This window comes from Nematolebias whitei, chromosome 2, assembly GCF_014905685.2.
Source record: "Nematolebias whitei isolate Nwh7 chromosome 2, NemWhi1, whole genome shotgun sequence".
NCBI classification, from domain to species: Eukaryota; Metazoa; Chordata; class Actinopteri; order Cyprinodontiformes; family Rivulidae; genus Nematolebias; species Nematolebias whitei.
The window spans coordinates 35807313-35824298 of NC_056499.1; the positions used below are offsets into that span (position 1 = coordinate 35807313).

At 40.4% G+C, this 16986-nt stretch overlaps 1 long non-coding RNA gene across 1 annotated transcript in view; it reads right to left on the minus strand.

Annotated features, from left to right (window-relative positions):
- Window positions 1–217: 217 nt before the first annotated feature.
- Window positions 218–16986, minus strand: part of LOC119430221 — a 51310-nt gene continuing 34541 nt past the window's right edge. The window contains exons 2-3 of the long non-coding RNA XR_005187893.1: window positions 9605–9922; window positions 218–321 (exon numbers count right to left, since the gene is read on the minus strand). This is a non-coding gene — a long non-coding RNA (uncharacterized LOC119430221). The remainder of the gene's footprint in view (window positions 322–9604; window positions 9923–16986) is intronic.

Consider the following 16986-nt stretch of genomic DNA (forward strand, 5'->3'; position numbering starts at 1 on the left):
GGAGCGAGAAACTGCTGAGATCACAAGTAAATGAATTAGACTTTGTTATGAAGGTTGGCTGCTTTTATCTCTGTCGGTGTGTGTGTGCGCACATGTGTGCGTGTGTGTGTGTGTGTGTGTGTGTGTGTGTGTGTGCATGTGTGAATCCTTGTTACTTGATTTCCTCCTACAAAGAAGAGTGTGCATGCCCTTCATGAAAACACAAAGACTTACTTTAGGATATGCTCTGATAAAGGCAGCCTTCTCATCAGGATATTTCTCCAGACGACGAGGTCCTTTACTGGATGACTTCTTGAACACAAGCCAGCAGCGTCGATAAATCTGTTTTCACATGCAAACAAACACACAAGCCAACAATCAACAGTGTGCACCAAATAATTTGCTTTAGTGCACAGTGAGTTCATAAAAAATGCATTAGGATATCATGTTCAGTTATGATAAAAACGTTCCACACTTAAATAGTATCTTTATAACCTTGTTTAGTTTCTCGAGGTGCTTCTTAAATACACACTCCAACACTTTTTGTGTGTTTTGCATTCCTAATTTGCTGTACTTTTTCTGAATTGTTTACACCAAACAAACTTATAACTGAGAGATGGGGAGTCGCCCTCAAAATGTGGTGGAGTTATTTGAGTAGTCCTGTCATACCTGTGCTATGTAGTTCAGACAACAACTCCTGATAGCAAACTGGTTTCAGAGGTGTCAAACTAAGAGCACGTCAAAGGTCTTGATGGAAAAAGACCACAAAAACAGATCACTTCACTAGAATGAGAAGCCAGGATACTCATCTGGAACCAGGACTAGGGAGGAGCTAGCTAGCAAGCATCTGGTGGTCTGGGCTCAGTCTGAAAAAGCCACAGAATGCCATCTCCATGTAGATGAACAGATGCTCAGATATATTCATCAATTAACGCGGATTCCTCATTTTTCTGAACTGAATAAAACGTGCATTGAATTTAATGAAATGCAAACGTGAGACGTCATTTATGTTTGACCCATCAAAATGAATGCGGTCATTTATTTACAGAATCAAAGTTTAACATCAAACATTTACATTAATTTGGCAAATTATGAAAATAACAACTTAAGCAATCAATCAGGAAAAATCATACGGCCATGATTTTTCCGTTGCTTCACCACAGACATTTCTAAATATCTGGAAGTATATCTACTTGATAGAAAGTTTAAAGATGGGAAAGAAGTTTAGAGGGAGTAAAGATGGTATGGGAGGGGAAGTGTTCACCAGAATTGACACTCTCCGTCAGAACCCAGCTCTCCCCGGTACGCTTGGTAGGAAACTTGACTCGTTACCTTTCTGAAGTTAATCAGCAGATATGGAGCTCCGTTAACGCTACCTGTCCAGCGTCTCCTTAGGATGTTGTGAATCGTCAGAAGTAGTGGCGAGTGAAAATGTTATAATCCCATGGAACTCGGAAGAGCTCTGTTGTCATGTCAGGATCATCCCGTCTCTCACAGAACTGGGCTTCTCTCACAGAACTGGTTGAACTGTGTATCCAGCAGAACTCCAACAGCACTCCATCAGAACTGAACAGAACTGTCCCAGAACTGTTCCAGCACCATCCCAGAACTTCTAACAGAACTCAGTAGAAAACTGAGTAGACCAGGAAGTACCGACAATTTAAAGAGCTCTTTCCCGGTTCACTTTTGGGAGTATTCCCATTGGTCAGAAACAACCAGACGGGGTGTGGTTTGTGACGTAAGAGGTTAGAAGACAGCAAGAATTGTTATGAAACAGATCAGAAATGTTCTCACAGACAGAGAGAGTCTTGTTTTGGCGAGTTTAGAAACAGGTGCCAAAAACCTCTATATTTACGTCTGAGAGGATTCTAAAAACATGACAGTTCGTTCCAACAACTTGTTTTGCGTTTGACTCCAACCTTGGACCAACTTACACTTGCTCATTCAAAAGCAGAAATCAGAAAAGGCATAATTACTCTGTAACAGCTTTGACATGAGTTCTAACTTTGCATGAGAATAAAAATCATTACACAGTTAATAAAATTGATTAGTTCACTGCAACATCTAAAATGGTTTGAACTAAGACATTTTGATTATCAACATTTGTAAAATAGTAATGATAATAAAAAAGAGAGTGTTCTTTCACATGAATCTTCAAGAGAGAAAGTCTCAGGATGGGTGAACCGGCATTTCTGGATTCAAATCAATGAAATGACAGTTCCTGTCCCACAAGGTTCTTAAGGTCAAGATTTTTGACCTTAGACTTAGTTTTTGACATGGGCCTAGTCCACTACATCCACATGGGCCCAAGGTCTAGACTCTAAAAAATCTGCAGGTCCAGATGAACTTCCACCTCATTTCAATAGGCTGGCCGCTCATATCATTGCAATACCGGTGTTCACATCTTTAACCTGTCCATAAGCCAAAACTCCATTACAGATGTTTGGAAAACATTCTTTGTTCCACCTTTGCTGAAGGGAGGTGACCCCACCTCACTGAACAATTATCGACCAATCTCTAAACTCTGCATTTTAGCCAAAATTCTAGAAAAACCAATAAACTCTCTAATCAAAAAGTATTTGGACTAATTTAACATCGTACCTCTCCATCAATCTACAAACCGGATTCCAAAAAAGTTGGGACACTAAACAAATTGTGAATAAAAACTGAATGCAATGATGTGGAGGTGCCAACATCTAATATTTTATTCAGAATAGAACACAAATCACAGATCAAAAGTTTAAACTGAGAGAATGTATCATTTTAAGGGAAAAATCTGTTGTTTCCAAATTTCATGGCGTCAACAAATCCCAAAAAAGTTGGGACAAGTCCATTTTTACCACTGTGTGGCATCCCCCCTTCTTCTTACAACACTCAACAGATGTCTGGGGACAGAGGAGACCAGTTTCTCAAGTTTAGAAATAGGAATGCTCTCCCATTCATGTCTAATACAGGCCTCTAACTGTTCAATCATCCTGGGCCTTCTTTGTCGCACCTTCCTCTTCATGATGCGCCAAATCTTCTCTATAGGTGAAAGATCTGGACTGCAGGCTGGCCATTTCAGTACCCGGATCCTTCTCCTACGTAGCCATGATGTTGTGATTGCTGCAGAATGTGGTCTGGCATTATCGTGTTGAAAAATCCAGGGTCTTCCCTGAAAGAGATGACGTCTAGATGGGAGCATATGTTGTTCTAGAACCTGAACATAGTTCTCTGCATTAATGGTGCCTTTCCAGACATGCAAGCTGCCCATGCCACAAGTGCTCATGCAACCCCATACCATCAGTGATGCAGGCTTCTGAATGGAGCGTTGATAACAACTTGGGCTATCCTTGTCCTCTCTAGTCCGGATGACATGGTGTCCCAGTGTTCCATAAAGAACTTCAAATCGTGACTCATCTGACCACAGAACAGTCTTCCATTTTGCCACACTCCATTTTAAATGACCCCTGGCCCTGTGCAAACTTCTGAGCTTGTGGAGCTTGCTTAGAAATGGCTTCCTCTTTGCACTGTAGAGTTTCAGCTGGCAACGGCAGATGACACGGTGGATTGTGTTCACTGACAATGCTTTCTGGAAGTATTCCTGAGCCCATTCTGTTATTTCCTTGACAGTGGCATTCCTGTTTGAGGTGCAGTGACGTTTAAGGGCCCGGAGATCACGAGCATCCAGTAGAGTTTTACGGCCTTGACCCTTATGCACAGCGATTGTTCCAGATTCTCTGAATCTTTTGATGATGTTATGCACAGTTGATTATGACAACTTAAAGGTCTTTGCTATTTTACGCTGGGTAACAACATTCTGGTATTGTTGCACTATCTTTCTGTGCAACAATGGTGGAATTGGTGATACTCTTACCATCTTAGCTTCTGAGAGACACTGACACTCTGAGAAGCTCTTTTTATACCCAATCATGTTGTCAATTGACCTAATTAGTGTTAATTGGTCTTCCAGCTGTTTGTTATATGCCCAATTTCCTTTTTCCAGCCACTTATTGCTACTTGTCCCAATTTTGGGGGATTTGTTGACACTGTGAAATTTTGAATCAACATATTTTTCCTTTAAAATGTTACATTTACTCAGATTAAACTTTTGATCTGTCATCTATGTTATATTCTGAATAAAATATTGACATTTGCCATCTCCACATCATTGCATTCAGATTTTATTCACAATTTGTTTAGTGTCCCAACTTTTTTGGAATCCGGTTTGTAGTTTCAGGAAACAACACAGCACAACGACTGCTTCACTGAAGGTTTTTACATCATTGAAGCCCTGGATGCTAAAGATTATTTTGCTGCACTTTACTTAGACCTGTCTAAAGCATTTGACACTGTGGATCACAACATCTTGTGTCATAAGCTCCCAGAAATTGGTTTCTCAGATCACACCATTGGTTAACTATTTTTCAAATCGGAGGCAATGTGTCCAACATAATGGTACTTCCTCCAGTTATTTAACAGTGAACAATCGTGTACCACAAGGCTCAGCCTTAGGACCCACACTCTTTACAATCTATATAGGTAATGTAGGTCAGATCATTCCTGATGCATCCATACATTTCTATGCTGATGATACAATTGGTTATTGTGGAGCTAAAACAGTTGCTAAGGCTTTCCAGCTTTTGCAATCTGCTTTCGACATCATCCAGTCAGATTTGTTCCATCTCAAATTTGTCCTAAATGCCGACAAAACCAAAGGGATGCTTTTTTCAAACAGGAAGTCAGTCTCAGCAGTTCTTCCTTTGATTTTGTCCTAGAATGTTGTTCCTATTGAGTTTGTCGATTCCTACAAATATTTGAGTATCTTGGTCGATTCACAACTCTCTTTTAAGTGCCACGTGGAAAACTTAGTAAGGAAACGAAAAGTTAAATTGGGTTTCTCTTTCAGAAGCAGATCCTGTCTAACTCTGAATGTTAGGAAACGCCTTGTAACTGCGACTTTCCTTCCCTTCATTGACTACGGTGACATTATTTACATGAACGCTCCTACAAGCACTCTGCAGATGTTGGATGCTGCCCATAATGATGCGCTAAGATTCATAACTGGCTGTAACTACAGTACCCATTATTGCACCCTGTATTCACTGGTTAACTGGACATCATTAACTTCACGCAGACTCTCGCAATGGTACATTTTCATCGTTAAATCACTTCTTGGTCTGTTGCCTTCTTACATCTTCTACATGTCACTGTGTGAGTGCAGCTACAGCGTGCACTCTCAGGACATTATTACCTGCAGTGTTCCCTCAGTGCGGACTGAACTGGGCAAAAGGGCCTTCTCCTACTCTGCTCCTATTTCCTGGAATATCTTGCAAAAAGATCTGAAGCTCTCAATCTTGACCTCTCTAAGTGGCTTTAAACATATGTTAAGTTCCTGGGAAAAACCAATGCAGACACGTTCTAGTTTTTTGTTTCCTACATTGCCTTACAACCTAACTGTTTTTTTTTGGGGGGGGGGGTTACATTTTCTTTTAAATACCATTTTATTTTCACTTGTTATTCTCAATTTGGATGCATCCTTTATGATTATCTATTGTTGTCTTTATTGTCCACTGTTGTCATCACTCTTTGTTAAAACCAGGTCGCTCTTGCAAATGAGTCCCCGAGGCTCAATGTGATTAACCTGTATAAATAAAGTTTGAATGAATGAATGAAAAAGTCAAAGTCAGATGAAGTGACCTGGGTGGTAGGCAAGAGCAGGGGCCATGATCGGTACTGTTCCCTCTGCCTGTTGGAAAGGAGCCAGAGCAGGTGAGTGAGGTTAAGCGTAAGCAACAAGAAATAGTCGGGCTCACCTCCACACACAGCTTGGACCCAAAACCAAACTTTTGGAGTGGAGCTGGACTATCTCTTACTCTGGAGTAAGAAGAAGGAGAGACATTGGGTAGGTGTGGGATACTATAAAGCCCATGGCTGAACACCTGGATTTTTGTGTTTTATCCATTGATACAGAGAGTTGCCTTTTGTGGCTTTCAGTCTCAAGATGGAAGGTTGATTGTTACTCAAGTATGTGACTCAAACAACAGTTCTGGTTATCAAGTCCTCATGGATCGTGGCCTGGAATAGGTGTCTGTGTTGTTTTCTTTGAAACCTTCAGTCACCATATAGGCAATGACAAAATCATATTTGGGGACATTATTAGGAGGGATTAGATACTTTATTATTAATCTGAGCAGTGTTATGTTGCTGGATCTATGTGCTAAGCACTGGTTGCCCATAACAAACATCATGTTCAAGCATATGGTGGTCTACAAGTGTATTTGGTACTAGGCTACTTAGACAAAAGATCATTGATAGGTTTTGTAGACTTATTATTAGACATACAACCATCAAAAGAGGGGCAAAGTAGTCAACTGATCACCAGCTGGTCATGAGTTGAATCAGACGGCAGATGAGCCTGCCAGAGAGAACCAGAAAACCCAAGTGAGATGTATGTGTAAACTGGGAACTTTTGGCAGAGCCATTTTCCCATGACTTCTAAAACTTGTACCTCCAGGCCAGACTTTCACAAATCTGAGGAGATGCTGGGAACGTGAACTCCAGACGAGTCAAGCTCAAACCCTCTACTGTAGATGCAGCTTCCAAAAACTTTGACCAAAGACTGTTGGCCTCTGTTGAAAAAATAAATAGAGCACCCACTATAAATATCATCCATCAAAGGCAGAGGTGGCCTACAGAACTTGGCTGTCTCAAGGGTTTCGAAACCCTGTTGGTAGACACAGAGTCATTAGAGAGGCAGAAGCTCCTGTAGTTCTGAGAATAAACACAATCATGAAATGAATACAAAGAAGACCTGGAGAAGGAACTTAGGCTTCAAGAACGTTTTGGTAAACCATTATTGACTGAAAAAAAGGACCCATCCCAGGCAGTGTTAAGATTGGGTGGGACACTGTGAGCTTGAATTTGGAACATTGTTGAGGTGTGAAAGGAGCATTGTAAAAGCTTCTTAATCCAGCCACTAAATTTACCTTTGAGGAGGAAGAACCTTAAGACTCAGGGAAAGGTGACTCTTTATACTCATGGTTTACTGAAGCAGTGAAAAAGCTCCCCTGTGATGTCACACTAGGAGTCAAGTTGATTTGCCCTGAGATGTTGAAAGCTCTGGATGTTGTGGAGTTGTACCATCACAAGACCCGTGAATTGTCAGACTGAGGTGGTGTTCCTAATTTATAAAATGTGACCAAAAAGTAGTCTTGGACTAGGGATCACACTGCTCAGCCTCTTAGGAAAAGTTAACTCTATGCTGTTGGAAAGGGTGCTTTGACAAATTGACAAACCTTATAACCAGGTTTGAATCAATGTAACTTTTGTCATGTCATGAAACAATGAATCAGATACTGGCTAACAAAGTATGTCAGCGTCTCCATTGTCCCCCTACATTTCATTCTCACATGTCCAGGCTTTATAGTGCGTGCTCAAACAAGAAACAGCAACTACCACACTACTTTCATCTGATCTCCTATGAAATTCCCTCTGTATATTACATATCAACAACTGAATGAAAGTTCCTGCTATAAGAAGTAAAATAAATAGCTCCATTACTACTAATATTTTCATCAAATGTCAACCTTTATGGGGTGCCAGCTAATGTGGCCAGTTCAGTCCAGGCGTAATTCTTATCTCATGAGGCTCTCTTCATTAAAAAAAACTGTGAGACTAGTAACACGATTTAAATTCTACATCCTCATTACAATTTACTTTCCGAAACATCAGTCTATTCCTTCTACTTCCTAGCCATTTTTACTGCACACTTGATCAAACCATGCTGAAAGTTAGACAAGACTGTTAAAGCTCTGGATGTGACTGTGACTCCAAAAAGCTTGTGATTTTAACTTCATTCAATCCAGAGCAACTTTCTGGGATACTAAGCCGAACATATTTGCCCACCGAGACAGTACATTTAGAGTCTCCTTCATCCTAGCCAATGACCGTAAGATTCCCCAGATGAGACTTAGCCTTCAGATTTACACAACCTCCCATCCTCTCCTCTTTATCTTTGAATAAACCTGTAAACTTGCTTTGTTGTGGTGCGGTTCCTGCTAATGAACTTGGTCACAAGAACAGTGCCAAACACAGCCTAAATTTCTTCATAGTGATGTGATAAGGTCATAAAGAGGATGATTACCTCAAGTTTACTCACGATGGCTAATACATGTGCAGAAATGCATTGAAAAAGGCTGTACTTTCTTTTATTGGGGACTGCCTGAATACAGCCACCTATTATTTTCCACCTGAAAAGAGTCTTACTCTTCTTTCAACTTTAATGCAGCCCAAACTACAAAGTGTCCCCCAACAAATGTTATATCAAAACGACTGGCTTGGCGCCGTGATGTGTGGTATTACTTTCACTGCTGTTTCGAGTTATCATGGTGACATAAATTGCAAACAAAGATGGCATTTTTCTCATTGAAAAACACTGACAGAACCCTTAACAGCTTCTAACTGCCAGAGTGAGGTCACATGACCAAGAGTGAAGAGATCTCTGAACAAAACACTGATCTGAACAAACAACTGGAGCCATTTTGGTCCAAGAAGGCTGCCACAACTACCTCAGAAAATAAAAAATTGACTATAACTCAGTCATTTTTTGAGATACTGAGCTGAAATTTGGTATGATGATAATTGAGAGTGAGTTGTTATATATTCCTAATGCAAATTAAAAATCCAAGATGGCCACCTTAGCTAAAAAAGGAAAAAATAAGATAACTCGGCTATTTTAAAAGATATTGAGCTAAAATTTGGTGTGGCAGTACTTGACAACAATGCACAACACATTATGAAGTCCATCCATCCATTATCTTTTACCCGCTTCTTCCATTTTGAGTCACGGGGGTCGCCGGTGCTCATGTCCAGCAATCACTGTGCGAAGGGCAGGGTACACCCTGGACAGGTTGCAAGTCCACAATAGGGACACATAGAGACAAACGAGACATTCACTCTCTCACTCTCACCTAGGGACAATTTAGAGTTACCAATCAGTCTAACATGCATGTTTTTGGGCTGTGGGAGGAAACCGGAGTACCTGGAGAAAACCACGTATGCACGGAGAGAACATGCAGATTCCACCTAGAAGGGCCCCCGGACCGGGATTTGAACTGGCAACCTTCTCGCTGAGAGGCAGCAGCTCTACCAGTTGTGCCACCGTGCTGCCCCATTCTGAAGTCAAATCTAAAAATTCAAGATGGCCACCAAAGCTAAATTCAAATGAATATAACTCGGAGGTTTTTAGAGCTATGTGGCTGAAATTTGGTGTATTGGCAACTGAGAACAATTCCTAATTGACTGATTGCAAATAAAAAATTCAAGATGGCTACCATAGCTTAAAATAAAAGAAAATATTATAAGTCATTGATTTGTTGCCATATTGAGCTGAAATTTGGTATGGTGGTAGCTGACAGTGAACTCAAACACACAGTACTGTCAAATCAACATTGTAAAATGGCCACAATGTGGCAGTCCTCTTCAAAGTTTCTCCAGGAACTTTCGTGTTTACAATGCAATGTGGAATACTTGGAATCATTGGTTTAACTGAGTCATCTTTACATGTGTATAGTGAAGCTTAGATTGATGCTTTGTTATGGATGTCATAAAAAACATCAATTAAGATTAAAATGCAATAACTCACCCCAAGTTTCCGGCTACGCATGCGCACATAGCCCTGCTTGACAATGTCATTAAAGTTGGACGCCATCTTTGGAGGGTGGATAACCTGCTGCTCTGGAGGTCATCCAGTTGTTTTCCTCTCCCAGGTCTGTCTTTCTTCTGATTTAGCCTTTTTTCCAGTTTTTTTCCTTTGTTTCTTCTCTTTCATGGGAAATCCACTAATGTTATCACTCCATTGGTTATTCCTTTAATTTATTGTTATTTTGGCTCCAACTTGTCTTACATTTTTTATTTTTTCTTCATCCTTTTTTTGACACTTCAGGAATCTCTTATCTTCCTCCTTGGTAAAGAAACAGACAAAAAGAGACAAAAAGAGAAGGTAGAATTGGATATATGTATTTGCATTATTCATTGAAGAGTGAGAAGCACAACTGTATGGTTCATTATTCATGTTGGTGGCCTACACTCACTGCTGAGAGGACTGTGTGAGACGCCTGCTGTGATTATGCTGTAATGAATACTTTACTCTTTAAATTCACCAGCTTTTTAGTTTATTTGATTTTTATTTTTTGCTTGCTTGCCACGAAATATATGCATATGTACTGTATGTAGTCCAAAGTCAGTCTTGAGTCCTGTCACTCACTTTCTGCTTCGTTCTTTAAACATTTAAGATAAGTGTTAATAGTCTATCTGGACTGTGACCCTGGGTTTTTGATCTGCTCAGAGACGGATTGTAATAAAATTATGACCCGGTTCTGATCGGTTTAAACAGGGCCAGCAACTCTTTAAAAAAGAAAAGTCCCCCAGAGATTAAATATCCGTCAAGGAATAGATTTTTTTATTTATGTCATTTCTTTACAAGCAGAAAGGCTTTTTCTACACCATATCATTTTTCCTGACACGTCAGACCATATAAGATCCAATGAGAGCACACTTAGTCCACCCCTCCTACCCATCTTATAGGCTGTTCTCTCTGATGAAGGCGGAGCCTAGGCCCAATATAGTTGTAAGGCAAATGTGTCATCCGCCCCTTCCGGTCCTTGATCTCTCGTATTAGCTAGGCCAGCGCTGTAGACTGTAACCTTTTCCTGCCTTGATTTAATACAGTTGGTAAACTGAATTCACGTTTCCTTGATTTATGGAGATAGTGTGAGTTACTACTTCTGAGGGGGGTCCGAGCCGGGAGCCTCCTGAGCTGGAGGGGGGCCTGGGGTCCGAGATGAGACCTGAGGCCCATCAGCTCGCAACATAAGCCATAGACAACATTTCTTGTTTCCTTGAACAATGTTTTTCAGGCGTATTTTCTTATTCCCTCATTCTAAATCTAGTCTTCCCTGTGACCCTTCTCAGATTAAGATCTTTGTGTTTGGACCTATGAATCATTCAGGCAGAAAAAGTAACACATAACAGTTGTAGTGAACCAGATGACCTCAAATCTACCAGATGGACAGAGACTGTTATTTTCATTGATCTGAATAAGTCTGAACCATCTGATGAACTTTCTTTCTTGAATTAATCAAGCAGAAAAGACAATCCTCTATAATCATTACTGTCTTACAAATGTTTTGATAATCAAATTGTGTTAGTTCACTCAATGCTTTACAGGTTGAAAAGAACTACTAATTTTTATTTTACATAAACAGTAAGTAATGATTTTTGTTCCTCATTCAGAGAAGAAATCACCTGAATATGCCTTTCTTGATTTTCTGTCTGAAATGAGCAAGCTGTCGTAAGTATGTTAAAGGTTGGTTTTCGGTCAACTAAAATGTTTACCGAGAAAAATGTCATGTTTTACTATTTGAAAAGATTACAAAGTGTGAGACTCCACGAAGTCTGCTGTTGCTGCAATAATCTTTTCTGTATGTTGTAAACAATCCTTGACTTATGATAACATCTTACATCACAAATCCACTCCTCTTTCTGGTCCTTCCACGAATCAGAAAGCTCTAAATTGAACAGGAAGTCGACCCAAATAAAATGTGGCAACTTCTCAGTTCATAGAATAGAGAATAGAGAATTATGAATTCCAGAATTCCAAGAGAATGAGAGCTGACAACAGATTGAGAGTTCTGGAGAATCTGAGAGATGTTGGATTGAGAGCTGACAACAGGTCCGATAGTCCAACAGAATGAGCAGATTGAGAGTGCAGCCGGTTCTGAAAGTTTCAGAGCAATGAAGAATCCAGAGGTTTTGGGATTATAATTCTGTTTTGAACTAACCACGCACGACTCTTCGAGGATTTTAGCTGTTTTCAACGGAGACGCTGATATCAGTTGAAAAGGATTCCTACTGAGCTGATCTATCATCAACCAGGTAACGGCCTCTTCTTCGACTAAAGTGTACCGTGGACAGGCTGGAGATCTGACGGAGCGTGCAACTTCTGGTCAAACAGATTAAATTCCCTCACACATTTCCTCTGTAAGATAAATCTCAATTTAATCTTAAACTCTTCTCTCTCATAAATCAGTACAGATATTTTTAGAAATGTCTGAAGCAAAGTCCTCAAATCACCGCCGAGTGATTTGAAGTTCATTTTCTGTGAAACTGTCTGTTATTATTTTCATATTTTGCCAAATTAATGTAAATGTTTGATGTTAAACTTTGATTCTGAAAATAAATGATTCCATTCATTTGATGGGTCAAAGATAAATAACGTCTCTCGTTACATTTCTGTTAAATTCAATGCACGACATTTACAGTCAGAAAAATGAAGAACTCGTGAATATCGTATGCATATATAATTCATATATTTGTCATACAACAAGTGACACGTACCTCACGTGTCTCACTACAACTGGTGGCCTCGTACGAATTTCATGAATGACTGTTAAATCCGTGTGTAAATTGATTTTACGTGTTGGCATGGTGAAAGAGTAACAGCTGATGAGCTGTAAAGTTTACGCAGCGGCTGAGCTGCGCGCTTGGAGCTGCACTCTGCAACTAAACGCTGCATGTTTAAGCGTTGGGCTGGCAATGTTTTAAAAGCTGAAATTGTGTCATAAGTCTTGTGTAAGCTGAAATGGTACGTCTGTTATGTGTAACTAAGAGCTAATGAGCTGTGGAAGACGTTATTCTGTCTAAAAAGTACGAGGTTCTGCTTTAAGACCCGGCTGTGACCAGTTCGGTTCTGTTCAGTTTGAACGAGTATTTTGAACAGATGGATAAACGTTTTAAAAGCTGAGTGCCATCTCAGAACACAGTTAGAAGTTGTTTCGTTACAATTTTTAGCAGAAAAAGTGCATTTTGATGGTTTAAAAGACAAAAAAGTGACGAACTATTTTACGCTAATCTAACTTGCTAGTTGGAGAATACGCTTCGTGATTGGTTGAATTCGCTGTTGTGGAGCGCTTTCATTGGTTGAAGGTTTGACTGACGTGGCTACGTCACTTCCTCTCACCCTACGCTGCTGCCATTGGTGATTTCAGTCACGTGACCCGGATATGAAATTCATTTTCATAGGGAAATAAAATCTGCTTTTTAAAGCTGAAAAGTAACTTTAATGTGGTTTTGACACGCTGGTCAAGTGCTTCGAAGCCTGCTTGCTGAAATCTTGCTACGTTAGAGTTTAAAATTCGCCAAAAAACGATGTTTTTAAACAAAGCTAGCGATGCTAATTTTAAGCTAACAAGCTAACGACCGGAGCTTAAAACTACGCGTAAAATCACTAAATGAAGCTACTATCAGTCCCAAACACTCATGTTCAAGCTATAAAGTCTGATTGCAAAAACTTTTGCCACGTTTGTGTAAAAAATCCGTTCAGAAATGTTGATTTTGACCGAGTTTAGCCGAAGCTAACTTCAAGCTAAGCGGCTAACAACAGGATGTCAACCGAACGCCACAGGAAGTTATAGCACCCCTAGTGGACAACACAAAAAGTGACGGAGTTATAATTGTTGAGGAAATACTGACATCTCCTGGCGAGACGTGAGATCACAGGTTTCACTTCGTTTTTAGGTAAAGAGTGAAATTAAACGTCTTTTTATTTTTCTGTAAGGCAAATTCTGAGTTAACAAACTTCCTCAAAGCTGAATAAAACACTGTTATCTTACATTTTAAAAAGTAATAGGTATTTATGCAAAGAAGCATTCACCAAAAAGTTTATTTCACTGTTAATCCTTTAAAAATAAGGTACAAAAATAAACATTAACTTTTTAAAACAGATACAGTTACAAATATTCACAGAGTTGAACAGTTTACTCATTTTGCTTGAAGGATAATACACGTTTAATTGCAAAATCACTAAATAAGAGTAAATTTATCAGGAAAAAGAGATTTTCTGTTTAATTTACCACCTAAATAAAATATCTCTCTATTTAATTTTAAATAGAAGCTATACAGGAGCAAAGACAGTTTTTCTGAAGAAAGACTGAGTATTCCTCATCATCAAATTCTTTTCTCTTTTCACCCACCTGGGTTGATGAGTAACTGTTTAAAATAGCAAATTTCTGGAACAGAACGGTTTAAAAAATGTTTTAAACTAATATTGCTGTGAGACTAAAAGAAAATTTGCAGGTTTATAAAAAATTCAGTGCGTTAGAGTAAATACACTAAAAACAGCTTGGTACTCTAGTATCTGGGGAAAATAAGCACAAAAAGTAACACTGCTGAAAGAGCATTTACTTAAATATTCATGAATTGGGGTAAAACCTGAGAAAGGTACCCACATTTGAATAAAGTTGACTTATAACAGTACTTCTGTGTAAACCCAAAGCTAAAATAAGTGTGAAAACTCATTGACTTGAATACAAATATTTACCTGTAAAATATCTAAAGCTTGCAACTGTTCAAACAGATAAATTGCTACACAGTGAAAACATGGCAGGTGTGTTAGAAAAAGATTTTGACACAAAAGGAATTGCGGACTACTTGGAGAATGCGCTCGCGCTTCTCGGAGAGTCCTTACATCCATTTATGACTCAGACAGAGCGCATGAACCCAAAAGAGTTAGTGCACAATCTGAAGGAGGTTGCAGAAAGTGTGACCTCTGCAGAAATCACAAAGTCCAGTTATGAAAAGCTGGCTAAAATTGCAATCTTGCTGAAAGAATCATTCTATAAGGCCGTTGATAAAACTGTTATAATCAAACAAAGGTTAGACAGTGAAATAGATTTGGCTCAAAAGACGGAAGAATACGTCCGTCAATTTAGAAATGAACACGAGGTCCTCATGACGAAACATTATGAACAGATGTTTCAGTTACAGCAAGATACAAGTACAGAAATTGCTTTGCTGAACAGCAAACTACAAGTACTTGAAGCATCACTATCGGAAGCAGAGGATAGAGAACAAGCGTACCAAGCCTCGCGTTCAGATAACGACGTGCTGAAAGCACAGTTACAGACCGCCTTGAAGGAGCTGGACGCTTGCAAAGCAGACAAGACGGAATCACTCCGACGATGGCTGACTTTAGTAAAAAAATATCAGACATCACAGGAGGACCTGAAAGCTTGTGAGGAGAATTTAGCTACAGCTATAAACCAGATTTCTGATATGGGGCGGCCTGGTCTGAGACTCAAAGACGAACAGTCTAAGGGTCCGAGACAGCCACAAACTCTCCAGTCAGATGCTGTTGCACCTCTTCCTCCTGACAACACGCCGTTACCCCCACCCCCACCATGGGCGGTAGGGACAGAACTGCACCAATATGCACCTCTTCCTCCTGACAACACGCCGTTACCCCCACCCCCACCAGGGGCGGTAGGGACAGAACTGCACCGATATGTACCTCTTCCTCCTTACCAGCCACCCCCACCCCCACCATGGGCGGTAGGGGCAGGACTTGACCATTCTGCACCAATCACGCATGTGAGACCGTTGATACAGTCTCCTTCAATGGATGATTTGCAGAAAGTCTCAAAATATGTACAACGTTTCGTTCCCGGCCCTATGGGGTCAGCAGGAACAAAAGCGTACCTCAGAGATCTGGATTTCAGATTGAGAGCTTATCCTAATGCTACGGCAGAAGATAAAATCAGTCTGATACGACTCACTTCGGACAGAGAGGTGTTCACCTTCATCGAGCGTCTATCAGATGCAACGAGGAGGGATTACAACCTTCTGTGTGAGGCTCTGATCAAAGAGTATGACTCTTGCACGGGACCTGCTGGTTTTCCAGCCGCTGACAAGGTCACGCAGGGCAAGAATGAACATCCAAAAGTTTATTACAAAAGAATCTTCCAAGCTTATTTTGGTAACAGGAATGAGACCGGAATGGAAGAAGATGATGGTTTTAAGTTTGTTTTCACCAAAAATCTCCACTCTGATTTTAAAAAATCAGTACAAATGATGGCAAATTTCAGAGAAAAATCCATCAGTGAGATTAAACAGTGTGCTGTGAATGTGTTTGAAGCATGTTCTCGTGATAAGACGCCCATTGAAGTGTTTCCAAGTGTAAAGGTTAAACCCCACCCTCTTGAACTAGAAGGACGACGTGCTTCGCCACCTCCTCCTAAGAAAGAGAGAAAACAGTCTGTTCAAAATAACAAACCACGTAATGAAGGTGCACGTTGGGACAAAAATGCTCCTCTTTCAGAGGATGAACGTGATTATCGTAAATGGGGTGAGCGCAGGACGCAACGATATGAGAAACCATATCGGCAAGGGCAGTACGTAAAGGAACCCCCGAAAGACGTACCCGACCGTCCCCCACCTCGGACGAAACGAACCGAGGCGAAAAAATCACAAAAGTTCCAGAAACAAGGCCCTACACCTCTAAACTCGGAAGAGACAGAGAAAATACGCAGGTTGTTAGAAACTTTGAAACACACTGACACGGGAACCCAACCAGGAGCACTTTGCAGTGATGTAATTCCCATTACATCTAATGGCGCGAATGACAACATAACAGATGTCGGTGAAACACACCAAGACATAACTGTTGTTCACTCAAACAACCCCTCATCAGAAGAAGGGGGGGTAAACACACACACAAACGATGGCGAGTCATCGCAAGCTGAACACGCAGAAACAGCTACAGCTGTGCTGACGGTTCAGACAAACCAAGAACACACAGATAAATCTGAACGCATGAAAAAGCGTCAGAAAAAAACCAAAAGGTTTCTGTGTAACTTTATCAGAAAGGGGGCCGCCAAAAAGGCGTACCTGTCAGTAACACTCGAAGGTGTCCTCACACACGAAGCACTCTTGGACGGTGGGGCAGACATAACAATTATGTCAGCTAAACTGTTCGAGGAGCTGAGGACGGCCGCTGCCAGTGTTAACAGGATAATACCTCTCTCTGAATGTGCTATAGAAATGCAGGGTCTCTCAGAAATGAAAACAACCCTGACAGCTATAGCAATGGTTCACATGCAGATTGGCAATATGACACTGTACCACCCGGTACACGTGACCCATGTTGACTCATTCCCATTTTTGGTTGGCCAGGATTTTATAAATCGCTTC